The sequence below is a fragment of the Caretta caretta genome, chromosome 9, assembly GCF_965140235.1.
Source record: "Caretta caretta isolate rCarCar2 chromosome 9, rCarCar1.hap1, whole genome shotgun sequence".
NCBI lineage: Eukaryota > Metazoa > Chordata > Testudines > Cheloniidae > Caretta > Caretta caretta.
In genome coordinates, this window is record NC_134214.1 from 97635691 (window position 1) to 97663418 (window position 27728).

Here is a 27728-nt window from a genome sequence, read left to right on the forward strand (position 1 = left end):
CCCCCAGTGACTCCAGTATAATAATGAGAGATTGGCTTTCGTAGCGATTGTGGGGACTGAGCACCTTTGAATAGCTGGCCTTTATTTAGTTGGCTAAATGTGGACTTAGCTGTCTAACTTGATGCACCAAACTTTGAAAATGTTGGCCCATTGGTTGTACTAATTAAATAGGCTGGACATATTCTGAAGTCTTAAATATACTTGAAAGCACAGATAAATTTGTATATATATTAGGGCTGATTGAAATTTTTCCAACTTATTTTCAACTGAAAATTGGGTGTTTGACTAAAAATTGTCACATAAAGTGTGCATTTTCCTTGAAAATGTTTGATTTTTCATCAGAAAACTAGAAACCCAAAATCTGAATTTTTTGGCAGTTTTCAGACAAAAATATTTGGGTTTTGGTTGCTGAAAAATTATCAGTTTTTGGAGTGTTTGTTTTTTTGATGAAAAGTCAACATTTTCTGCAAGGAAAAAAAAAACCCAAGTTTCCCCACCAGCTGTAATGTAATTATATGTATACGTATACGGAGACTGTCTAATAGCAGGTGGACTTAGAGTTTTTCTTACCAGTTTTCTAATAACAAGTCACAAAGGAGCTATGCAGAAAAATAAAATAAAATCTTATAATGAAAAGCATTTAAAAAAAAAAGCAAAAATTTTCCCTTTGAAAAACATTTTCTTCTTTTTCTCAAAGTTCTCACTTGTTTCTTTCCTAGCTTTCCAGTTAGTACATGCAGTTGCAACACTCACATCAATTACATCACATGCCCTAATCCAATGCATTTGATTTAGGCTGGCATAACACACCACAACACATAAATGACCTTCAAATAAAACAGGGTTTACTTTAAAAAAAAAAAAGGTTTTCTCATTGTTTGGAATGCAATTTAAAAAAATTAAACATTATATTAAAATTTGTCATACATATTATTGGACTAGATCAGAAAGGTCAAGACAGCGAATAGATGTTGCATCATTTCCTGGGCTCAAGAATGTAACTGCAGCAGTGTGACAGGGCTGGAGTTTGCTGACCTCCAGAGAACATTGCTAACTCCTTTGTATCCACCTAAATCAGGCTTTTTGAGGGGTAGGATCAATGTCCCAGTCTGGTGGGAAGTTTCTTTGACACAGCTGTGTGTCATTTTTGTAATGTAGCTTTGGAATGTCAAATTGTTTATGAATTTGGGGCCAACCCCAACCATCTTGATTCATGACTGCTACCTTAACCTTAGTCCATGCAAAATCCCAAAGGCCTAAATGTGGGGCACACTGTGTTGCAATGACCCCCGAGAAGGGACACACAACATTGATCTTGCCAAAACCTTGATGTGTGGTGGGATTCCTTTCTTTAGCACAAATAACTCTGTCCACAGTCTCTATTGTTTCATGGGTCTTCATTTCTGATATAAATATTTCTCAATTGTAAATACCAGGGGACCCCAAATTTGTGTGGAATGCAGGTAATTGGGACTCAAGTGATGTTCCTGGAAATAAAGGACATCTGAGAGGCAGAAGCAGTCCCATTGTTTACAATAATACAACTGTTCATGGAGGAAGGTCCTACTCAATGTAAATCCAGGTAGCAGAATAGTGGCCTTCATGTTTGAATTAGATGAATGATATAAATCAAAGTAATAAATACATACTCAACCTAGACAACTTTTCTAGTTCATCCTATAAAGAGCTGTCTAACCTATAAATGGCTGTTACTCATCGGTATTCAGCACTAATATAATTATCATTTGTTTTCTTGCTCTGACTTTAGTAACGCAAACCTTTTAAGGAAACTTTTTTAATCTCTGCAGCTATCTGGGGAACAAAATTAGCCGCAGAATGTGTGTTTCCCCTACTGGGGGTAAAAACAGTTAGTGGCTGATTACCATCCGGCACTTCTACTGAGGCAGCCCCATGCCCGCATTCTGGAATGCTGGAACTGCACATCCACTGTGTGTTGCCAGGTGGTCATTCCCCCCCAGCACACACACACATTTGGACACTTGTGCCACTGTAGCGCTTTAGTGAAGACCCTACTATGCTGATGGGAGAGCTTCTCTGGTCAGTGTAGTTAATCCACCTCCCTGAGAGGCGGTAGCTATATGGATGGGAGAAGCTCTCCTGCCTACATAGCACTGTCTACACCCGGGATTAGGTTGGTATAACTGTGTCGCTCAGGGGGCTTCACTCAGATATACAGAAAGTAACACCCTTCCAAACCCAAGTTGTGATTATCCAGGCTGTCACACTGACCTGATCCCATCCTTCTTATGTGGCCAGGAAGGGCTCAGTATTATATGGAATGCATGCATATTTGGGGTGCCAAAAGAGAATTACACACAGAGAAATGCCTGCACACAGTTATACACACACACAGCCTTACACACATAAACTCTGCCTTGCAGTTACACATACACAATGCCTTGCACACAGTTGCACGCGCGCACACACCCTGCCCTTACCCACGCACGCGCGCCTTGCATGCTGTTGCAGTCCCAGAGGATGGGCCCATCTACCCCCAGACTGAGCCCCGGGCACACACCCAAGTGCAGTTGCATTGCACACACTCTACAGCCCCCAAGCTTCAGGCAGTGAGAGCACCTTTGTGGGATGGAACTACCCCATGAAAAATACGGGACCCTTTATTTTAAGGGACATTTCAGGGACCCACCTTTCCCCTTAGCCTAGCACCGCTTCTCCTCAGGCAGACAAGGCCACTGGCATCACCTTCCATGGACTGGTGAATACAGTCAAGGGATGGGCTCTTCAAATAAGGGCCAGGTGCTCACCCCCAAGGACAGCTCAATGGAAGACGGCCGGGCAGTGCGGGCGGGGGACGGTTGCCAGTTTGGGTTAGACCTGTTCCTGGAGGTTTCATCACATGATGCAATTTTTAATTAAACATTAATCCCTGGAGACTCCAGGACAACCCTGGAGGGTTGGCAGCCAGCGGTGCTGAGAGCCATTGACCCGCACAGGTACACGATGGAAATCACTTCAAGCCAGGGGCTGCCCCAGCACCTGTTGGCAGCCCCTGGCTTGAGCGTGGCCAGCCTGGAGCCAGGGTTGCCGGCGGGGAGGGGGCGCCCCGCGGCGGGGAACAACCTCCCGCCCCGCAGGGCTCCAGTCCTCCCGCATCAGCCAGCGCGGGCGGAAAGAGCGAATCGCCACTAATTAGCCAGCGCACCGCTGGAGCCCAGCGCCGCGGCGTTAATATGCAAAGCTGCGACTCACCTAATCTCTACAAATCGTTTCTTTCCTTAATTGCCCTCTGAGGGCCGGGGGGGCAGAGAGCGGGAGCAGCGGGCTAAGCATGGCAGGGAGCGAGCCCCGGCCAAGCGGAGCTGCTGGCCCGGTCACTGGGCTGCGGGGGGTGCTGAGAGGAGAGGGATCGGGCCCCACTCTGGAAACTGAAACCTACCCCCCCACCCCCCGATTTGCCTGGGACCTCGGCTTAGTGGCTCCACCCGCGGTGCAGCTGCCTGGCCATGGCCCAGGTCTGCTGGCAAGAGAGGCAGATTTTTGCCCAGATGCCGGTAGGTAACCGCGGGGTGGGGCCTGGGGACGGAGTCAGCTGGTGTAAACGGACTCCTGGGCTGCTGCGGAGCTGCGCCCGTTCACACCTGCGGAGCAATCGGAGCAGGGCGGTAGGACACGGGAGCACTCTGCGCTGCCCACGCACCGCCCTGCGGGGGAGCCCAGCCCCCCCGCCCCCCACACACACACCCAAGGGGGGGTCGCGCACCCCTCCGCGCAGAGACTCCCTTCGGGCGGGCGGCCCGGAGCCCACCCGTGCACACGGCCGCGGCGCTCCTGCGTTCAGCTGCCAGGGAGCCGCTCTCGGAGGCGCGGGCTGCCGGCGTCCCTGTGCAATGCAGGGCACCGCGCGTACTTTCCTCGGGCCCAGCCGTACCGCAGGAGGAGGCTGGCTCGCGTTAACATCAGCCCCTGCCCGCTCGGCTCTGGTCGGTGAAGGGAGACGTGTTAACGGGACCTGTGCGCGGAGCCGGCGGGAGCCGGGCTCGAGCCAAGAGCTCCCCAGAGTGATCTCCGGGACGGGGCAGGGCGCGCCCGGCCGGGGGTCCCCACGCAGGGGTCTCAGCGCCCGGCTTCCCTTCCCGCTGTTCTCGCAGCTCGCCCTGTCCCGGGGGAAAGGAAAGGCCAAGAGCGGGCTGCGGCTCTGTGGGGACAGCGGGGGTCCCACGCGAGCCCCTTCCTGCCGGCCCCGCGGGGAACGTCGCCCCCAGCCGGGAAGGGCCCCGCAGGCTGGATCCGCAGCAGAGAGTCGCAAACCGCACGGGCCGCCCTGCGAAACGCAAACCCGCCTCCGCAGAGAAGCAAAGAAGCGGAGCCACCGCGCCGGCCTTCCCCGTCCCCGCTGCTGCCCTTCACCTGCGCCCCTCTCCAGCCTCGCAGCGGGTCCGCTTCCCGCAGGAGATGGGCCTGGCGCTAAGCGCCAGCTTGGCCGGGGGGGATTTGCCCGCCCCAGACTGGGCCACTGGCAAGCTCCAAGCGGCCTCTCCGCCCGCCCCCGCCTCGCCCTTTGCCTGCCCCGCGCCCAGGGGCTGGGAGACAGATCGGGCTGCTCCCAAACGTGGCCCCCCGCCCCCCCCCATGAATCGGTTTGTTCCGTCCTAGGCCCGCCCCGCTGAGCGCAGCACCCCAAAGAGCGCCCCGCGGGGCAGGCGCCAGGGCCTTGGGACGAGGAGCCACCCCCAGCCCGCCTCCCCGAGAGAAAAGCAGCAACTCAGTGTCATCGAGCTCGTCCGCGGGGAGCCCTGCCTGGCCTCCGGGAGTCTCCGCGCAGGTTGGGGCGGGGGGGGGGCATACAGAGAGGTTTGCAATAAAAGCTTTGCACTCCGTGATCTCACCCCGCGGAGGTCAGGTCCGCGAGCCCAGGGCACCGTGCAATGCCAGCCCCTTTGCGTGCGCGGGAGCAGTTAATCCGAAACCCCAAGCCTGCGATCCGTCCTGGGGGGTGCTGATAGCTACCCACCGTGGGAGAACGACACAACCTTACCGAGCACCTGGGGCGCAGGGTTTCCCTGCCTGCGGCTCCGAGGAGCACGTGCGAGCTCTTTCCCAGCAGCCGGTTCCCATTCTGGGACCGTCCCAGCATGGCCACCCCCTGACATTCCCAATGCGGATCAGGCTTGCCGGGAAAGGCGCCTCCGCTCTGAACGGGACACTGTCCCCAGCGGCTGCTGCGGCCACCCAGGCCCGCAGAAACTCACCCCATATTTTAACTGAAGCATTTAAAAAGACGTCAGGTCTCCAACGATTATAAATAGCTGCACCTTTACTTCTCAACCCACAGATCAGCCACAGGGAGTCTGAATTGCAACGTTCAAAACCAAAACGCTTTTCTAGCCATACAGATAATTATTTACAATAACTGCGTCCCTAGCGGGGGTCGGACTGGCCTGATTATTCTGGTGAAAAGATCGCCCCCTTACTGAAATGGTGCTACCGGTACAAAACTACTGGCTTGTCTACACAGGAGGTGAAAGGAAGCAGAGTCAAGGAACGTAGCAACAATCCCAGCACTCGATAGTACCCTGCCCTACTGGCTGCCAGGTTCCCTCGCGCCTTTCCTGGCGCCGGGACTGCATTTCGGCCCTTTCTAGTTCCTCCGTCATCAGCTGCCTCTTGAGTAAAAGGCAACTTTTCTTTTTTTAAATCAAATCCGTCGTGGCACGGATTTCAGGAACCCAACTACTCAGCCGATTGAGGCGGACCCTTTCTTTCGGCCTATTTACATTATATCCCGTATCGCACACGTATGATCCGGATTTCAGTCCGGCTTCTGTTCGGATCAAAACCCGCTTAGGTCAAAAATATTCACACATTTCTCCTTTCGTTTTCAGATGATACAACCGGACCAGGAGGAGGAATTGCTGTCGATTTGCATTTTCCATTAAAAAAAAAAATCTACCTCCCGAATCAGGCTGTCTTCTTTCGCGGTGAAGTGAACTCTGTGCCCCAATGTTCGAGAGATAGTAATGAGACCACTTCACTTTTACACCGTATGTACCGTTTGTTTCCAGCCGCTCTGACTGTCAGAACAACGCGGCGTCAACTTGCGGCCCCTGAGAGGGAGGGCTCCTGGTTGTTTTTGCTGATGCAGACGAACACGGCTACCCCTCTGAAACCTGTTAGAAAGCGCCTATGGTTTTCGGGGGTGGGGGATGTAATTTACACACGCAATTAATTGCCGTTTCGTTTTGCAACATCTTATTCCAGACCCTGATTTTCAAAAGTCTCTTTTAATGTGTCGTTTTACCATCCTACCTGTATAAATCCAGTTTTATCTGCATCGGTGGAACCGTAAACATAGGTTTGGCGCCACGAAACTGACATTCCTAGAGGGACAAATGTTCCTTGCGATAACATACTGTCCCTACTGCCTTCATCATTTCGTTTTTATTCGAATACACGGCGGAAAGGGATGAAGCTAGTTGTAGTTATTTCTTTTATTTCATCTCTCGAAGTTCGCAAAGGACTAGAGCCTCTCTCATTAAAACAGCTCCGGTGTAAGTCTCCTAGGCTGTGTCATTCGATGCTATTGTATGTAATTCGGTGACTTTCTATGCAATCGCTCGCTTTTATCAGAACCGTGTTAGATGCACGCTTCCGTGAACAGTTTTGCACAAGGACGCTAGCTTGTCTGCACGACGTTTCCTTCCCTATTTACATTTTGCCTCTAAAGTTTCACCCAAACTCTTCTGATGGTGTTTCAGAGAGTTTCCATTGGACAGAGGGACTGAGAAAACCTAGACGCCTGCCTGAAGTGTAGATCCAAGATTTCAGACCCCCTGGGGCTATCCTGAACAGCTGCACGTGAATATTCAGCCACAAGTGGTTCTAAGGAACAAGTTAGATTTAATATTTAATGTTCAATTCTAAGGCCCTATAAGGTTCCCTGGCTCCTTTAGCTATTTCCCCTGAGTAGAAATCCTAGGAGGCGTGGAGGAATCTTTCAAAAAGGAAACAAATAACAACAAAAACTCACCGCAAAAGAGATTAATGAACCTCTGTCTTTACTTTTATATAAAGTTGAGTCTTGCAGTAATGTAACTTGCTAACATTTCTCAGCCTACCTGGCTCACCTGGAGCAGGACCTCTTACATCCCGAGGTAGAGACATTAAAAGCACAACTGAAACCGACTTTTGGTGGTGGTTTTGGTTTTTTTGCTTTTGACTCTCCTTCACTCCTGGAAGAAGAGATATTGTAACCCGCCTCCACATACATAAAGTGTGCCCCCCCCCAACCACTTGGGGGACACCTCTTCAGCACTTAGACCCCCCCACGCACCGGTCAGGGGGTGTTTTCACGCTTATTGTGCATTGCTGTCCGGCTTTTCTTCCCTTATCAGTTATTCAGGTAATTAAACCAATCCTGGAAGGAAATTGGGGCTGGGGGGGGAGGAGAACAAGCCGAAAAAAGAGAGGCCGCAGGGGAGTCCCAGGGGCCGGGTGGAGTATTTCTGGCCAGCAGAAGTGACGGGGGTATGCACAAAGCCTTGCAGGGCACTGGCCGATATTAACTAGGGGGCTGACCAGAGCACACTTTCCCTCGGCCGCGGTCAGTATCAGCGGCGGCTCCACCGCCCCAACAAAGGCGGAGCCTGTCCCCACTATCCCAGCACCCCGGCGCCCTGCGCAGCTGCCAGCAGGCGCCGGGGAAGAAGCCAGCAGCGGGCGGTTTCTCTCTCGCTGTCGCGTTTTGCTGCTCGGTTATTTCATGTCAGCTGGGTCACAAGCACAGTTCTCTATGGAGGGGGCGGGCGGGTAAGAGGCGGTATTCTGTTCGGAAACCCATTTCCTTCTCCCTGCTGCTGACAGTAAGGAGGGGAGAGCTGGGGACTGCCCGGGCGGGCTGTCCCTTAGCTAATTATTCTTTTGCTGGGGATACGCGTTTCCTCGCTGTCAGACCCCAAGGCAAACCACATGGCGATTGCAGTCCATATATCCAGAGAGGAACAAGAGCCACATGCCCTGCAGTCTGCAACCTGGCACGATGCAGAACGCCCCGTCAGATCCGGCTGGGCTCGGGCCTGCAGTCTGCAGTCCCACACACATCCCCCTGATTTCCAGGACAGCAGGATCCTTCCCCTAAAGATGGGGGCAGGCTGGATTCTACCATCCTCACTGGAGTGGAACTTTTTAAATCCTACCCTATGGGAAAGAATCACTCGCCAGGCCTTTGATTTGGTGCCTTCTTTAATACACCTTGTTTTCCTAACGTTTCATCTGCAAGGCTTGGTTTATGTGCTGAGCCTTCACTTCAAAGCACAATATTTTGGTTTTCAGTAGAAAGAACCTTATTTACTCTGACCACAATGCTTAAATATTTGTATAAGAGAAAATGTATCAGATTGCTCCATGGGTGTGTGCATATGTGTAAATTCATATGTACCTAGGAGCAGACAGGTTCTTTCTCTGACCTGTGCCTATATAACAACTATACATTGCAGGATACTAAACATAGCCAGTGGCTCTGGTGACACAGTTTATGACAATGCCTTCAGAAACCTCTGATCGCTTTATAACCTTGGTCACAGCATACACTTGGTTCCTTCAGATTCTATACAATGCACTGAACATTTCAGCCTGAAAACATTTGTACTTAGTGGAGAAAGGTGCCTTGGAAATTAAATATTGCTACAGTGCTAACATTTCAAAACAGTCTCAGCGAGGGCTCAATCCTGCAATCCCTTTGCCCAGGGAATATTTCCACTGATGGCTTTTATCAGTTATTATTGTTGGTTTTTCATGCACCCAGACCCATGCTAGGTGTTGAACAGAAACATGAGGGGGCCATTTATGGATCTGGGGCAAAAATTGGGGATTGGTCCTGCTTTGAGCAGGGGGTTGGACTAGATGGTCTCCTGAGGTCCCTTCCAACCCAGATATTCCATGATTCTATGTAAGGAGAAAAGGTCCCTTCCCAAATAAGCTTGAAATGACTTCTTGAGCAAGGGTTGCTGGATCAGGCCCTCAGTCACTGTTAGGGATTAATTTACTTTTACTTTAGGAATGCCCAAACAGAGCTGAATTGTGCTAGGGACTGTAAAGCATATGCATGATTACATTAATTATGATTACTTTCAACAAGCAACATGTCAAATGCCATAACTGATAACTCTGATATCCCACCTGTGACACAGGAACCTGATGTCACACACATGACTTATGCCACTCTTCCCCTTTGCTCTCAGGTGTAGCACAGCTGTGAGTTTCAACGCCATGACAGCACTCACATTCCCTGAGCACTCAGAACAGAGCTCTGGCCCAGATGGAGGGTGATTTTCCATCATGTGAATTGAATTCATGTACACTCAGCATCCAATGCACTTTTCCCACTGGTATTTGCATAAAACACAATTAAACTCACTATCATTAAAACAAAGCCACTCCTATATCTCAGTCTCACCTGACAAGACCATTAAGGCACATTGCTTGCTCTGGAGAACATACTGTCCATGGGCCCAATCCTGGAAACACACATGTGCTTCACTTTCAAGCCTGGGAGTAGTTCCATTGAAGCCAGTGCGACTAGCCACTTGCATTAGCATGTGTGTGTTTACAGGATTGGGGCCTCAGCAAAAGAAGCAAAGCCCAGGAGAGGCAGGATGACAGGTGAGAGACAGAGGGCTGGGGAGGGAGTTATTGATGAGAAATAAAAAGGGAAGGAGCAGCTGCTTCTGGAGGTGGGTTTGAAGGAGAAGAGAGGGAGTGACAACAGGCAGACCCGGTTGGGACAGCCTGACAGAGCATGAAGCCCAGAGCATGAACAGGAGACAAAGGATTTGAGAGGGATGTAGGATGGGCAGCAGCAGGAAATGGGAGCAGAGATGCAGGTGGTGGCCAGATGGTGACGTCAAGGAGCTAGAATCAGATGCCATTAGAGGCAGGGAGCCAGTGGATGATCGCAAGCGGGGTGATGTGTCTGGAGTGGTACCAAGGAAGAAGAGGCCTTTACCAGCAGCATTTCAGCAAAAGCCACCTCCTTCCCAGGCCCTATGCTCACATTCCTCCTCCCTCTCCCCTTGCTGCAATTAGCAAGCAGGAATGCCTGTGCATGTTGCTACACTCTCACACTTATAAAGCAAGTTGAGATTCTTAGCAGGAAAAATGGCCTGTTACAAAGGAACAGCTGATTAAGGGCTGCAGCTGGAATCAGTTCAACAGAAAATTATGCAGCAGGCACATTGTATAATTTTACAATTTGAGCACCTCTCCTTTTGCAGCTGGTTCGTTGAAGTGTTTTGACAGTGCGGCACTGTAAACCCATCATCATCTTTCTTGCAAGAGTCTTTGTCTCAGGCTATATGGTGAAGGAGCAAAAAGTTGCCTAAAGTTGTATGGAATGAAATCGTCCGCTAGGGGCTGCTGGCAGGGCATCCTCAGAAAAGTGCCCTCCACTCAGTGCCCTCCACTCAGAAATTCATTTCCCCTGTTGATCCAAGAGAGCCCACGTTTGTGACCCTTCATGGGCACTGCCCAACATCCACCTTTCCTTTGAACTCAGTCAGACTATTGATGAGAGTAGGGATTATTTTCATGACTATCTAATGAAGGAAGGAAGAGGCCACAGTTTGCCTTTACCAAAACAAAAAGATACCTTGGAGAAGGCAAGACCAACATACGTGATGTCCCCTTCTAGATCTCTAGGAATGACAGAAGACAGAAGGCTCCCTGCTTCTCCATAGTCTTCTGCTTCACCACTTGCCATAGTCTTAGCATTACCAGCAGCTGCTCTCTTCTCACTGAAGCCATTGATCATTATAAATGGGGATGAACTCAACCACCATCCCAGTTTGCTGCTAAATTAATCTAAAGAAGAGGTAGGTCTGAGCATACTTCAACCTAGATGGGGCATTCCTGCACAGTTCCATGTAAAACCTGAGTCCTGAGGACCCTGGACTCCACCATAGGAGCAAGAATTCTTAGCCCTAAGTTCATCATAGAACATGAGTTTCCACTCATACTACTCAGTCATCTTAAGGCTGAGGTATCTCTGTCATAGTCTAGACATTTTGCTGCTACTTTCACTCCTAAACCTCTGGATTCTGAAAGAAGAGGCATTGATGGATGTGGTATGACGCACATTTAAAGCTGTTTCACTGATTCTTTGTGAGGGCGGGAAGGGTGGTGGAAATGTTGTTTTCCTTCCAAGGTCATCCTAGTCCTTGAAAAATCTCTTCAGGACTAAGATAAAATGGCTCATTCTCAGGTTGCTTAGGTGATGTCAGTCATCTCTCCACCACACCCTATTGCTGCTTCTGTCACATCATAAAATGGAATCAAGACTGTTGTTTTAAAACTCGTGCAAATCCCGCTCCTTCTCTGTCCCCAGGAAGAGTGTTCATATCTGACAGAGATGGGTGAGAGATACCAGCTGTTCAGGAGGAACATTCTGAGATCTGTCCCTGCAAATGATCCCATGGGAACCACCAAAGTGCCTCTCACTCACTGTGCCAAGGACAGAGGCCAAAGTTTGCTGAAAAGGGAACTGTCAACTTTTCTTTTGCTCCCAGGTAGAATTACAAATGTATCTCCTTTCAAATTACCAGGCCTGGAACCAAGATTTAGTTTAGCAGGGAAAGATTTTTGATTCATCTTTCTGTACCCATCTCCCCGGAAGACAATCCTGAATGAATTCCTGAACAATTTATCTCAAACAGACATTCTGATTGTCTATACCTCGCCCTTATGGCCCAGGTGCAAATTCATTCTGACAGACATTTCCATACTCTTAAAGGTATAGATTTGCCACTTTCACTTCAAATAAAACAGGATAGATGCCTGATGCGGATATAGGTGTCTGCAAGGAAAGAAAGTTCTTTGATTATTCTGACCTACTTCTGAGAGCCTCATTATTAAATGGCAGCTGGCAGCCACAAGGTGGGAGCAATCTATAGGCTACTCCTGCACAGTTAAAAAAAAACAAACTTAAATGCAGCAGCTCTTAGTCATCCGACTGGGACATGGCCAGGTGGATTCACTTTCAGCAGGACAAAAACAAACCCACACCTAACAAATGAAACTGTACTTTGCAGAAAAGCATTGGAGAGCTCAGTCCTGCGCAGACCCTCCCTCTCCCCGCACTCTTGGTGCACTGTTTCCTACAAAGCCACAGCAGAGGCTCAGGGGAGATGCCAAGAGGCTGGATCCAGCCTAAAGGAAAGCTAATCTGCCGCCTTGATCCTGCTGCCCTTGTGTTAGCAAATACTCACCAGGGTCATAGGAACTGTTAGAATCACACCAAACATCCACCTTGACCAGCACCCTGCCTCTGACAATGGGTAGTATCCACGAGCTTCAGAGAAGGGTGCAAGGCGGAGGGGTTTCTTTGTGAGCCCTGGGATTTTGAAGTGCAGGATTAGGCTCCCTATGGCCTTCTGGATGCAAATGGTTTATGGTACATTATCCCACTGCTTCTAACAGTGGCTCAGCTCCTCCAGTGGAAGCAGCAGGAAGATGCTAATGTAGACAAGGCTCCAGCTGGACACTGGGATTAGCACCATGTTACCTAACCCAGTTCAGAGCAGCTCTGCAGGGTACAGTAGAGCTGCACCAGAATAAGTAACCATGGGAAATGTTTGCCAAAACTCCCTAATGTAAACAAGGCACAAGACACTCTCCAAAATCCAGATGTATCATGGTCTTCATTCATAAACCCATCCTCTTGAGTTCAAGCTTTCCCAGACACGTACCGGTTTGCTCTTCAGAACCATAAATGCTCTGCTTACCTAACAACTTTCTTTTCCAGAGCAAAATCTGTTCAGCAACACCCGCTTTCTAAAGAGCCTTCTCCTTCCCCAGCACACATTTTTCCCTTTCAGGAAGTCTCCAGGTCACCTCGTCACTCCTGGGAGGTAGAGCTCCTTGTGTTCTTTACTCACATTAGAAAATTCCCTGAACCACATTTTGTTTCTCTGCTGGTCTGAGCCCCATAATTGAAGAGAGGGTCATCCAGTGTCATCTAAAACAAAGGCTGAAGTGAGCTGTAGCTCACGAAAGCTTACACTCAAATAAATTTGTTAGTCTCTAAGGTGCCACAAGTCCTCCTTTTCTTTTTGCAGATACAGAATAACACGGCTGCTCCTCTGAAACCAGTAAAACAATAAGACAGTCAGTACAGTAGACTGGTAAGCACAGGCATAGGAATTATTTTGCACAAAGTGGAAACTGACACAGTCTGAGATTCCTTCAGCTAAACAAAAGGTAAAATACCACTTGTTGCTGGTTCACCCAGGTCCATACTAGGCCATTTATAATTGAGAGTAGAGCCTGGCATAGTTAGAAAACGGCTTGTATCCAGTATAAAACACAGCTTGGGGAATGCTGCAGGTATCATCAACAAACATTTGATCAAATCTGTTTTGGCCTGTGTATGTCCTTTTGCTGGTCAATGCCAATGACATTGGATGACCAAGTTGCACTTGAATAAGAGGGTAAATTATATGATTCCATATGTGAGTGCTTATGGATATTTTAATGGGATATTTCTTTATACAGCAGCATGAAAATGATTCCCGAAACCCTGCACCAGAGCCATGGCAAAGAGATGTTAATCAAGCAACCAAAGTCATTACAAGATCCAGTGGCTGGAGGCTGAAGTTAGTAAAGTTTAACTGGAAATAAGATACATATATAATTAACGATTGGAACAGCTTCCTTAAGTAACTTACTAAATTCTCCATCACTTAGAGTCTTTAAATCAAGACTGCATGTTTTTTTAAAAGACATGCTCTAGCTTAACCACAAGTTGTCTAGATGCAGGAATCACTGGGTGAAGTCTATTGCCTGCATTATGCAGAATATCAGACTAGATAATCATAATGGTCCATTCCAGCCCTAAAGATATCTATTAATTTAAACAAGTCAGACAGGATGTGTCAATACCCTTTACAGCTGAGAATGCGTGAACGTGCACAATCACTTTGTGTGTTTGTAATGAGAGAAAATTAAATCCAAACTCTGCACCCAGGCTACAACGCTTGGAGCAGCCTAATTTTCCCAGGATTGATGATGCCTCAAGACAGGTGCCCATGGCCCAGGAAGGAAAAGGGTTAACATTTATTAAAATGTCTTACTACTGTTTATTCTTGCTTGTCAGATGAATGAGATGGGGTTCAAAGAATAACAACATTATCTAGCTCTTCTGGCTGCTTACATCAGACACGCTATTTAAAAGCTTTCTAAACATAATTTTACATCATATGTTATTCTTTGTTTTAAGCTTCATCTTTCCATTACCATCCTATTCCTTTATCTATTCTAACTGCTGTTCGGTTTATCTAATTGAGAGCCCAATCTTGCAAACATTTACACATTAGTAACTAAGAACTCAATGGAATGAGTCACACGCTTAAAGTTACAAGTGTTTGCAGGAGCCTCAGAATGTAACCAATTTGGGGCAGGAACTCTGGGCAGGACTTCAAAAGTACCCAGCATTGCCTTATTCTATTCCCAATGAGGTCAATGGGAGTTTTATCATTGGCCTTGATGGGAAGAGAGTTGGGCGTCAATAGGAGCAAAATTAGGCAAATGTGTAATGCTTCTGAAAATTCCACCCTACTTCAATTTCAATAACTTCTGGAAAGCACCTTGTAAAGTGATGGCACTTTGCAAATGTTTATAATACTAATAAATAAAAACAACATATTCTAAGCTTGAATCCAGTCCGATCAAGTTGTTGAGAGATAAATGCAGTTCTCAAGCAAATGACATTGACTCAGATCTGCAAAATAAAATTGCTTCAAAAATTCAAAATGTAGCTGAAATGTGTAACATATGGATGGACTATTTAAGGAAACACACTGGCAGAACCATAACAAAAATCTCAAATGTCATAGGGGGAAAAATCCACAGAAATGGAACTAGTTAAAACTGGTTTCAGAGTAACAGCGGTGTTAGTCTGTATTCGCAAAAAGAAAAGGAGTACTTGTGGCACCTTAGAGACTAACCAATTTATTTGAGCATGAGCTTTCGTGAGCTACAACTCACTTCATCAGATGTATACCTACTCTTGAAAAATTCACATGGCAATGGAATTACAACCTCAGAGGTACCTCTCCATCTTTCTTCTCCCTCTCTATTACTCTCTTCTTCTGCTCAGTTAATTTCCATTCTGCAGTCTAATGGACCAAAATGAAACAAGCCAGAACATGCAGTCAAAGCAGAGGCCCTGACAAAAAAAGGCTACTTTATGTCGAGAAACTATTAGGTGGAGCCACATCAAAATGGAAAACCAAGAGACTCATGATGATTTGTGCATATATAGTAATTCCTATGCTTGTTGAAGAGAGTTATTATGTAGGTAAGTGCCCACACATCAAGAATAAGACTTCACCTCCCAAATCTATCAGAACAGGCAGCAATATTTGCTATTTGATGCCAGCAACATCATTGGCTCAGAGGCAGAGAAAGGAGCAGCAAGTATAATATGCCAACAGATCGGCCGGTCTTGAAACTAAGCAAGTAACCCTATGGTTTTGATAACAAATGGCCACTGTTTTCCAGCGGGTTTGGTAGATAAATCTTAAATCATGGGATCGGATTACCCATGTAGAGAGAACGCATACAATTTTCAAAACCATCTAAATGATTTAGGAGCCTAAATCCCATTGACTTTTAATAAGACTTCGGCTCCGAGGTCACTGAGGCGCCTTTGAAAATGTTGCCCAATGCCAATAACAGACAAGTATGATGTGGGGGGAGGGAGAGAGAAGATGAGGACAAGTTTAAGGCTAATAAAGTACAATGCAGCCGAGCTAAAAGGGAAAGGGGTTGAAAGCATTCAATGCTGAAGAGGCCGAGCACATTATTTATGTTTATTTAACCTAAATAAAAGAACATGGGAGATACACACATCGGATTTTCAGGTGGAGAGCGCTGACAAAGTCACTAAGTCTCAGGATCATAAACCATACAATATACAATACAGCAGCAGCAACACCAACAATAGGTACAAAGATGCTTTTTAAAACAATGCTGCCTATGAAAAGGCCATAAAATGTATGTTAATGCAGCCATTTAGATCAGAAAGTTGGGAAATTTTCAGTTACAATGATTGCAATCGCCCTTTGATTTCTTTTTTTTAAAGCAACTGCAAGTTGTTTGAACTCTTACAAAGAGGAAGCGGCTTCATCTAGAAGCAGAACGCTCCCGCAGCAAGGGGCCTCGTACACAAAAGCACGCTGTCCAATCTGAGTGTTTAATTTGGATGCAGAGAGTGCAGCAAATATGATTGGATCAGAGCGGATACAAGAACGGGGAGGTTTTCATTTCAGCCAAGTTGCACAATTCATCAGTCCCCTTCTGAATTAAGACTTCCTTAACAAACACCACACCCAAAATAAGGGAAGGTGCCTCTCCGGTTGAGAGATCTGTGAAGAGCACTGCATTGTTCTGCTCCGAGTTCCTACCTGACCTAATGCAACTCTCTGTGCCTCACTTCTTCCCCTCCCCCACTCCCCCCCAAGTGGATAAAATAACATGTACCTAATGCAGCTCACAGAGGAGCATAAGAATTAATGCTCGTAAAACCTATGAAGATCCCTTGGGCAAAAGACACTACGGACCCTGCTCTTCCACTCTTACCCTCTGAGTAGTATCTTACTCCAGGTGGAGGTCAAGTGATTTCAGTGAGGCTGTAGGTGGAGTATCTAGTCAACCTGAATGCTGAGGACAGACCAGGTCCCCAGGTAAGTACCAAATATTTTGACTTCCAAATTCACTCACCCCAAGCCATTAACGCTGCAGTACACATATTTTTAAAGAGGCCGTTAGGACTACCTGGCAGCAGTGTAGAACATTGATATGCTGAGTTAGTATTGGGTTAAAGGGATCGTGTGCAGAATCAGACAGGCTTTTTACACTTTTCCAAGACAGCTGACCCAGACAGGAGCTGGCCAATAAGAAAATTTGATTAAATAAGAGGGAGACTTTCAAAGGTACAAAGAGCAGCTATGTGCTTAAGTCCCATTGACTTTCCCAGGGCCTGGTGCTCCTAAATCACTTGAATGCTTTTGAAATTCCCATCCTAAATATTTATTTTGTTTTACTCTTTATGGTGCAGTTAAGGATACTGCATTGTAATTCAAACTGTGCTTTAAAACCTGGGTACATCTGCTGCTTTTAAATCCACCCCTAAATTCCAGCAAAAAGCAAGGGGCTTTTTCATAGCGTCAGGTAACATCTGATGGAAAAGCTCTGGCAAATATCCTCTTTGGGGGCAGTTTGATGTATAGATCACGTTTGATGATTTGCTTCTTCCTTCTTATTTATCATTATGGAGGTTTGCAGAAAAACAGCTTCTTGCTTCCTCATCCGCTTCAGCAGCCGGTTCCTCACTTGAATTCATAAGCCTGTTTGGAATCAGCTCCATGGCAACCAATTATGATATCAAAAATATAGCTGTAGACAATGCAACTTTGTTCAGGAGAGACAAACTTTGTTTGTTTTTCAGACCCGCTGTAACCCAAAGCAAACGCTTTGCAGAGTTCAGCAATCCAGTGGCTGAGCTCAATCAGACACCATAGCGGGAGGAGAGAGAAATTACGAGAGGGGAGAAAGGTGGCCTTGAGTCAATCCTGCAGCCATCAGGGGTGCAATTTACTGCTTCTTATGGCTACTCAGGCAGCTTCCTCCTCCCTGTGGGGTTGTGTGAGGGGACAGCAGTTTGAGCATAGAGCCGCGGTACAATAAAAGCACTTCCAGCAGAGGCTTCCGAGGACAGACACAGAATCAGTGCATTTTCTGGGGGCCATTTTCAGACTCCTTCACCTGGTCCCATCATATTACTGGGCCACATTAGCTGGCTCCAGTCCTTCCCCACCAAGAGAAGCAGAGATTTCAAGCAGCTTACACTGCTCCCACCTCCCCTATCTGGGCAGGTTTCCCACCTCTTGGGCTCACAGCCTGGGCTACTCCACTAGTGAATCAAGCCAGAGACGTTTTCAGGTGAGATGTGACGAGCTGCTCACAGACAGTGAGATCAGGGCACATATGGAGGCTGTGCCCCAAGGCAGCAGCTGTGGAAGAGAAGCCTCTGTCAGCAACAGCAACCAGAACGTTTCGAGGATCAGAGAGAGGGAGGCCAGCGCTAGGCCAGCAGGGAGTGAAATAGAGAGATATGAGGTTGGCGAGGTACACCAGAGAGTTTGAAACCAGATCCTCAGATGAAGCGGGAGACAGCATGGCTGTTTGGGAATGGATTTGGTCATTGATGGGGTTCCCTTCTTTATGCATGCAAAGAGGCTGGAAGCAGCATTCTGTACTGGCTGCGATCTAGAGAGCTGGGACACAGGGAGGCCATGGAGAAGGGCAGTACTATAGGTAAGGTAAGAGGAGATGACAGGGCAGATAAAGCATTCAGCAGAGGATGGGTTGCAGCAGTGATGTCCATGGATGGACTTTAGGTGGGTGAATGTGCAGCAGAGGCAACAAAGATCCCTTTATCATGGAGACGTTCCTAGTAATAACCAGAAGAGAGATACAGAAACTTTGTAACACACAAGCAGGACTGTGCCTAAGGTGGACGGGACGTGGGACTTGAGGAAAATGGGAAGCAGAATTACAGGGTACATGAGCAGACATCTTTCCAGATGTGCAGACCACCATTCCTCACCGCTGCCAAGAGAATTCCAATGGAAAGTAATCACATACTTCTTCCCAGCCATATGAATTCAACTGCCCCAGTCTCTATTGGAGAAGATCCGGGCATAGGCCACATACGCTTTCCAGGGCTACGCAAAGTTCCAAATATTTTGGTCCCAAACACACAAGAGTTTAGAGAAAACCTTTGCCACACATTACAACAAAACCCAGCCTTGTATATGCTAAGCAAAGCTCGCATACATCTGCTACAAGAGAAAGAAGAAGTACTTCAGAAAACTGACAATGGGTAAAAATGGCTGAAGCTCTTAAGTGACTTTTGACGTGTTCCTAAATAAGCATACTATACTTAGGAACATGTCAAAAGCTGTGGTCCTCCAACAGTGTAACACCACTGCACCAAAACCTCAGCTGCTGTAAATCTGTGTAGCTATACTGATGGCAAAAAATGTGTGTCTAATTATCTACAGATGATTGAAAATGCATTCAAACTTAAGGGTGCAATTTTCAAAAGGGCCCATTGTTGGTTTAACTCTGCTCCCATTGAAAACAATGGTAACACTTTCATTAATGACAATAAGAAAAGGAGTACTTGTGGCACCTTAGAGACTAACCAATTTATTTGAGCATGAGCTTTCGTGAGCCACAGCTCACTTCATCAGATGATGACACATCTGATGAAGTGAGCTGTGGCTCACGAAAGCTCATGCTCAAATAAATTGGTTAGTCTCTAAGGTGCCACAAGTACTCCTTTTCTTTTTGCGAATACAGACTAACACGGCTGTTCCTCTGAAACCTGTCATTAATGACAATGGAAGCCGAGTTAGGCCAGTGCTGTGTGTGTTGAAAACCTCACTCCTAATTTCCTAATTAAGAGTGAGATACACTGACAATGAAGCTAATGGTGCTACAACTGAAGATCCGGCCCCATATTCTAATACAAACACACAAACACTGCATGGAGGGCCTAGCACCAAATACCTACATATATACGTATATATAACCAAATTGCACCAAGCCCGTATGAGGCAGCATAAGCTGTATTTAATACCAGACCTATATAGACATTAACTGATGAACGTGTTTTATGTCTCTATCTTCTTGTAACACACACTTAACAAGTACATTTTGACATTTGCCATGAGGTACCAGTGGACCAATCCTCTAGTTTCTCTTAGTGCTGTCAGTAGAGAATGCAGGGAAAAACATCTAGGGCACCTATCCTTCTCTGTGTTCATAAGAGAAACACAGCCTGAAGGCTGAGTATAATCTACACTACTTTATTAAAGGATTAATATGCTATTCAAATGCCAGAGAAGCATCTAACTAGGATCTCAGACACTTATAATGAGTTCCTGTTTCAAAGTTCAGTCTCATCAGGAGAGCTCATCGTAATTATTTCTAACCTTACAGAGTCTAAGAGCACTGTCAGATAATAGAAGCTTATTTTTGGGAAACGTGTACCATTTATTTTACCAGCTCACACTGAAAGATGTTATACATACAGTTGTTGCTCTGACAGCAGTTTAATGAGACACAATTCACTGCTGTAAAGTTTGGTACCTAGTCTGCTGAAAGATTATAAGAAAAAATTAATAAGCGGCATATATCATTTACATAAATACCAAACAGCAAAGTTCCAAGAGCTGAGCCCGGGGGGCCTCCCTTCTTTAATACAGCAAGATCTTACTTTATCCCATTTATTACTTCCCTTAGGGCTCTACCATGGAAAAGGTTATTATAGCAACCTCCCAAGCCAAGCTAGGCCAAGAAGGCCATGAACACCTGCTGTGCAATGGGCTGACCTATCAAGGTCACTTTGGCCCGTTGTGAAAGCACACACATGGCAGGGAACAAACAGCTCTCTGCAGAATAGTGGTACATGAGCTCCCAGGAACAGTCACTTCTTAACCAAGGTCCATCCCTCTCCCACCAATGGGAGCTGATCAAGCAGTGGTGCTCAGACCCTTGGTTCTCCATGCCTGGGAATCAGGAAAACTGCTGTGTACATGGCACAGGAGACAGTGCATGTGATTGACAAGGAGGACTTAGGTACCCTGTCACCTAGTGGAATTCACAACCCTGAGTTAGGCACCCAGGCTAAGAGATAGACACCTGATTCCAAAAATCAGCAGGCTGAGTGGGGAGCCACCTAAGCTAGCCAACATGAAATGCCAAGGAGAGGCACGGGGCCTAAGTCACAACAGCAAACTGACCTTAATACAGCGCCTTCCGTCCACTCTGAAACGTCCCAAAGAGCTTGATAAACTCATACATGATCTCACTGAATCAGACAGCAAAACTCCCCTTGTTTACATGGGTAGCAGGACCACTCCCGGTAGTTGACAAGAAAACTACATATCAATTATATACACCCAATACCCAAACACACACTCCATTTTCCTCATCAGTGAAATGCAGCCATATTTGGTTCACAGGATTAGAGGACAGTAGCACACCTTAGAGATGAACAAACTTACACACGCTCAGAGTTCTGCTCTGGGAGGAGACCAATTAATGACCTTCCTAAGCCAGCCTGGTAGAAGCTGAAGGCAAAGAAAAGGAGGGGCTCATTAATATGAAGCCTCCACCTGCTTCTCTGTAGAAGGAAATCAGAGGGCCCATCCTGCTCCCATCGACATCAGTGACTTCACTTGGAGCAGCAGCAGCCAGCCCAAAGCAAGCAAAATTGGTTCCTACAGCCCACCAGCATCATGCTGGAAAGAGGCGGCCTTCCAAGGGCTTACCAGCTATGGACAGATTTTTTTCTGCTAAACAGAGCCCTAAATAGGCCTGGGTTCAGTCAAATGGAGTTGGACATGAGGATAGCTTGATATGATTTCTGATCTAAAGGTACCCTTATAAATTTAACATTACAGTCATGGCACAAACCACCGTGGTACTGAAACCTAAGGGAAGTTCGTGTGCTTGGAGCCTGGTTCTATAGAATTCCACAGTTACTTTTTTAAATGAGGATTTGAAAAGGGTAAAATATTCAATTTTGCTTTGTAGGAATTAGTGACATTTGTCCCGATCCTAAACTCCTGAAGTGAGAGTAAGGGCTTCGGGATCTGACAACTCGCTCACAGTATTATTTTTTTTTGTACAAAAATCTATTTGATTGTTCCCTTTTTTAGCTGATGGCTTCTCTCTGAGAGTTTCATACCAAGCACCTGTGCTGCAAAGTCAAAAAAGTTACCAGTACTCTCTGAAGGAAAAAAGGTCTGGTGAATTACAGAGAAAAAGTAAATAAAGGGGACATGGGACGATACATTTTGTTAATTTCCAGGTAGTTTCCCTGAAATTATTTTACAATGGAACAGTGGTGTTTACATGAAAAGGGTCATTAACTTAAGATGCAAGGAGTATCAGCAACTCTACTGAAACTATATACCGTGTAAGAGATAACTAGAAAATATAATACAAAAACATTTAGAATTCATAAACAAATCCTATAAAACACCTTTGTGATTAAAGGGTCCAAAACAAGGACTATTCTGTAGACACATTTTTTTCTTTTTACCAAACTCCTCATAAAAAATAAATCTGCTCTTTTTAAAAAAGAATTTTTTTTACTGTGCTATTTTAAAAGAAGACAGCCCCTACTGAGATGTCTGTTTAAAAGTTCAGTACATTCTGCTGCCTTATTTTATCTTGCAGTGATGAACTAAGAGAACACTGAAAATTCAATCAAAACCGCAATAATATTTGAAAAGCCTGTACGAAAAGAAAATGATGTAGATGGTAAGAAAGCATCTGTGCTGAAATTCTGAACTCCCTATTTCCGTTTCCTGACATGTCCTATTCATAAAAAGCATTCAACATACCACTTTCATGACGAAAACAAAACAGGGTTTCAAAAAACACAATGAAATCAAAGGTGATTTTTTTTACACACAGGTATTTATATATAATCATTTACTCAACATTAAGAATCTTGTTTTCCTGCTCTATAGTTTGGCCATCTCTTGGATAGTTTGCATAAGTATGCATTTATTTACTAATCTTCAAAGAGTCCCCATTTTTCCTAGCTTTCCACTGTAGTCATTAGAGGTCACAACCCTGTAGGAAATATGGGCTGCCATGGTAACACAAAATGTCTGCTAGAGGCTTAGTGTAATTCCTCCCTAATAGAAAAACAACAGCAGCAAATCCGGTCTTTGATAAACTGGCTTATATGTTGTAGGAAACCTCCACCTATAAAGGTGTCTATCACTTCAAAACAGCTTTAACTGAAATAAATGTTACGATAAAGGAAAGGGAGACCTACATGTTGGACATGATTTTTTTTTTAAATTTCTGAGGAAAAATATGCACAGGATAAGACTCTGCTAAACTGGAAAATCAACCAACTACGTATCATCAAATACAACCCTGTACGATATTTAAAGTCTCCAAAAGTCTTATGCTAGACCCTCAAAACGAGAACAGCTAAACCGTACAAAACAAGTGTCTGCTAAATGCTTCCAATTTATTCCTATGAATTCTTTTAAATAAAATTAGGAATATTATCCTATATTTCTACGTTTGGAAGAGAAAAAGTCAAAGAGAAATCATTATTTTTGTGTTTGACTCAAGCTAAAATCGCCAAAAATTACTGTTGAAAAATTTAATTTGGTTCTAATAGGTATCTAGAACAGAGAGGTATTTGGAACAGAAAAATGGGTCTGTTGATCTCATGGTTTCCGGTGTTACTGGTCCTCCAGCAAAAGCCAACACAGGGCAGATGGAGAATTCTAATGGAGGCTACTGGCATGTCCACTAGGGTATGCAGCTCAGGAGAACACTGTTTGGTTTTTTGCACCCATATTGAATATCATGTTACATGCTCAGGTCTACTCTGCTGTCCCCTACCTCTTGGGTCTCCATCAGCATTACTGCTTCCCAAGTGGCTGCCTCCTGTGGAGTACTGTCTGGTATGGACTGTTTTCCCTTGATGTACTAGCTTGAATTTTCTAAGTTGAATTGCTGTTTTTTTCCTGCACACATTTCTGATCTCTCTAGGTCCCTTTCTATTATTTCTCTGTCCTGAATTGTGTTCAAGGGTGTCCTAGTTTAGTATCATATGCAAATTTCATTAGCGGGTTGTTTACTTCCTCTTCCAGACCGTTAATAGGTAAGTCCATTCCTATCACTGTTCCCTGGGGAACTTCTCAACTTGATACAATGCTGTTTATCATTGTCCTTTGTTTAGAGCCATTTAGTCAGTTTTCAATCTGCTGTGTACTTAGCCAAGACAATTTGTATTAATTTTTTCAATTAAGATAATCTAAATATATTACATCTGCTGCATTGTCCTCATCCACTGATTTTTCTCTTCTATCAAAAAAAGCAATCAGATTCCTCTGGCAAAATTTCGTCTCCATAAATACACGCTGCCTGCTGCTTCCTACCCATCTATGCACTAATATTTTGTAAGTCACAGTAGAGTCTAGGCACAAGACACAGCAGATTTTGAGCTTCTGCATGGAGCTGCTTAGTTCGTTCTTTACACCACACTCAGGAGATTGGCTGTAGATTGATACATTTAGGGTGTGTGGCCACCTCTTCTGGGGAAAGGCTAGTGCAAACAGAGGGTGTGATTCTCTTCTCCCTTTCACCGGGTTTTACATCAGTAGAAACCAGGGCCAGCTCTACGTGTTTTGCTGCCCCAAGCAGCAAAAAAGAAAAAACAAAACCCTGCCGAATTGCCGCTGACAGCGAGACCCGAGCCAGAAGAGTTGCCACCGAATTGCCGCTGCAGGAAACAGCAGAGAGGGGCTGCCGGAGTGCCGCCCCAAGAACAGCCGGACTGCCGCCCCTTCAGCAGCACCGCCCCAGGCACCAGCTTGCTTAGCTGGTGCCTAGAGCCGGCCCTGGTAGAAACTCCACTGACTTCAATGGCCTTACTCCACATTTACACCAGTCTAAGTGAGAGAAGAATTAGGCCCAGAAGTTGCCCTAATGGAGTCTAGCCATGAGTTCACCAGAATCTCCTCTGGCACAGCTCTACAGCCAGACACCCTTCCCTGAGACTGCATTGCCTCCAAAGGGCAGCGGGTTTAGTTCTGGTACTCTCAGTTGCCCCACACCCAATGAAGGTGCTATTGTAGGGGTAGTGCAAACAGACCCTCGCACACTACGGTTTTGATGGTGTGGGCCTGAACCATGAATCAGAATCTGATACTGAATATAGAACCATTTTTCTTCATCAAGAAGTTTGTTTCCCTGTACAAGTTTTTCCACAATTTTACCAGGGATATAAACTGGACTTATTGTACACGGTAAATTCCAGAATTTCTCTTCTTCCCCTTCTCTCTTGAACCATTGCTAACATCTCTTCTGATTCCCCTAGCCCATTAGGCCACTATTAACTTGTCCTGCTTCCTCCTGCTCCTACATCTGCTTGCAATGCTTCCTGACTAGCTAATGTGGTTGGCTGCCTTCCCCTCTGTACTTGTATTTTGAGCAGCACTTTGGAAAGACACAGCAGCAGGTTTCCATTTCTTGGGGGTTTTTCCGCAGAGGAATCATAGTATGTTGTGCTTTAATTACATTGTCTTTTCAGATCCCCAGGTTTTTTCTACACTGGTGGATATTAATCCTTCCTCTCATTGCACCTTACTCACTAGATTTCTTTAGTCCTCAACGTGACTTTTCCTCTACTTGTAGATTTTTACTTTCTAGACCATGAAATTGTCTTTTGTATAATTTTGGAGCATTTTTGACCATACGCATTTGGCCTTTTTACTTCTCATAATCTCTAGATAGTCACTCTCCTAAAAATACATAGTATTCTGCAACATATCTTCTCTTACTTAGTTATCTCAGCTATTTTGGGGGTAACAATTCCAAGATTATCAGAACTCCCATAATTTCAAACATGATCAATGACACTGTAATTTCTGTATAATTAAGAAACATATTCTTCTTTACTTATATTGACTTACATAATAATATCACTGCTCTTAGGGATTTGAAATAATTTTTATTTACACATTGGCCCCTACCAAGACTGAATAACAACAACTTTTAAATAGATGATAAATGTTGCAGTGTTTGAGGAAGCAGGGACTCTCAGGTTTCAGTAAACTGCATTAAATGATTACATCAAGATCATAACTTGACTATGGTCAGGCAGCAGGTGTGCTGAGACTGCTGCTTTTCATGCTCATCTGGTTGGTGTCTTTGTTTCCTTGTGTTCCTCCTGTTTGTGTGTGGTATCCCCCAGATTTTTCTCACCTTATACATCAAATGTGAGTGCTCTTTCCTACATGTTTGTACAGCACCTAGCACAATGGGGCTGGGCCCTCCAGGCACTAAAATAATACAAGTAAACAATAATGGATGAAGCTAGATTTAGTTTCTCATGCCGAGGACCCAAACTATGTCTGTCCCCATGTTTCTCGCTAGGTTACTTCCTCTGGTCTCTCCACTTCCTGTTACACACCTGCAGTATCCACAAGGTGGCGCTATGCCACAAATGTAAATTAGGTAACTCCAAGTAACTAAATAGGTAGCAAAAATACTAGCCCCATGGTAATTTGTTTACCATGTGACACTTAGTACATGATAATTTATTATATACACAACGGCGATTTACGATAGCTATATAAACTAGCAGGGACAAGCTCACAATAATTTATTTTGTTCAAGTAAATCAAGTGAAGGTTTTTACTAGATTCTCCAGTTAGGGCCCTATCCTGCTGCTTGTGAAGTCAATGACAAAACTTGCACTTTCCATACCTGGGGTGATCTTAGTCTATGACAACAGAAATGACTGTGTTTCACCGCTGTATTTAGTGTCGTTTTGCATGTAAGGAGCATGTAAACATAGCATTTGCTTACCCTTGATTCTTCAACAGAATTTTGAGCTTTCTGGAGCAGATCTGAGAGGCTCACATGCTAAAAGGCTCCCTGCAGCCATCTTCTTTGCTGCTCATTAGCCTTGGAAGGGGAGCAGTTCCGGTGCCATGACAGAGCAAGCAAATGGAGCAGCATCTCTTGCCATGCACTTTCAGCGCTATGCTGTGGCTACACAGCTTCCACATCAAACATTTGCAGTGGGGCACATTGCTTATTCCCTATGTGCACCCGCTAACTCCTCCCTCCAGAGGCAACGATGCATCAGAGCATTATGCATTCTTGTGCAGAATGGGACAAGCTAGTCTTAGGTGTTTGGCCAGATGCACATTATCTTCTCTCACTGTAATATAAATCCTCTGACGGGGAATGATTTGAAGGGGAGTAAGACTCTTCAGCACTGTGTACCATTTATTTGCATATTATCATCTGAACCAGGAAGATCTGGAGCAAATTTCAGGAGCATAATTGATTCCACACCTTGATGAAATAAATTCCACTTCTGTGTCACCTTGGATGCATAGTCATGGGAACTAGGCACATAGGGAACGCCATGTGATTTTAAACATTGTTCAGTTAACTCAGAGATCCAAATGCAAAATCCAGGTGTCAAGACACTGTATGGATTTGTGACAATCCATATGGGAGTCTGTGTGTGTACACCAAGGAGTGGATTACACTCCTCTGTATATGAAGTTTTATTACATCTGTGACAGATGTAATATCAATAGTGTATAACAGAACACAACAGAATGGAAATTGCTTCCAAAATCTCATGTGCTACACACTCATGGAGTCCATGCTATGGAGCAGAACCTCACTAAGTAGCACTGATGCCTTGAAATTCCATTGCAAGTTACTGATCATTGCAAATTAGCAAGGCAAAGACACAATAAGAGGGAGAGGATGTTGCCACTCAAAACATACTTTGTTAATTTATTTTGACAAGTGTTGCTTGGTTTTAATCATTGATCATTCTTCCCAGTGTACTGTATAACAGTACGCGAGCTGTCCTATGCTTTGCAAAAGTACCAAAGTCTTAGAGATAAGAGGCCTCACTAGTCTTCTGCTATTAGTCCATGTTAATGAATGGGGAGAAGTCATTGCTTTCTGCATGTAAATTATGGAGTGCAAAGATTAGCAAAGTGTAAATTAGTGAGGTTTGGTCAAACTGAACTACTTCTACTTTGTGCCAGGAATAGATAACAAAATATACCCTCACTGTATTGTATTTTCTGACCACACGTTCGTCAGCCAAG

The 27728-nt window shown here is 45.4% G+C and overlaps 2 long non-coding RNA genes across 4 annotated transcripts in view; one reads left to right on the forward strand and one right to left on the reverse strand.

Moving 5' to 3' along the window:
* The window catches only part of LOC142073250 (uncharacterized), a 147357-nt gene extending 140211 nt beyond the window's left edge, over window positions 1-7146 (forward strand). Inside the window, exon 3 of the long non-coding RNA XR_012670038.1 lies at window positions 5865-7146. This is a non-coding gene — a long non-coding RNA (uncharacterized LOC142073250). The remainder of the gene's footprint in view (window positions 1-5864) is intronic.
* Window positions 1-27728, reverse strand: part of LOC142073249 (uncharacterized) — an 87568-nt gene that overhangs the window by 49783 nt on the left and 10057 nt on the right. Inside the window, exon 1 of one of the 3 annotated variants that reach the window (XR_012670036.1) lies at window positions 5018-5143. The exons of the other annotated variants lie outside the window; for them this stretch is intronic. This is a non-coding gene — a long non-coding RNA (uncharacterized LOC142073249). Of the gene's footprint in view, window positions 1-5017; window positions 5144-27728 lie in introns of those variants that run through there. 3 annotated transcript variants of the gene reach the window in all.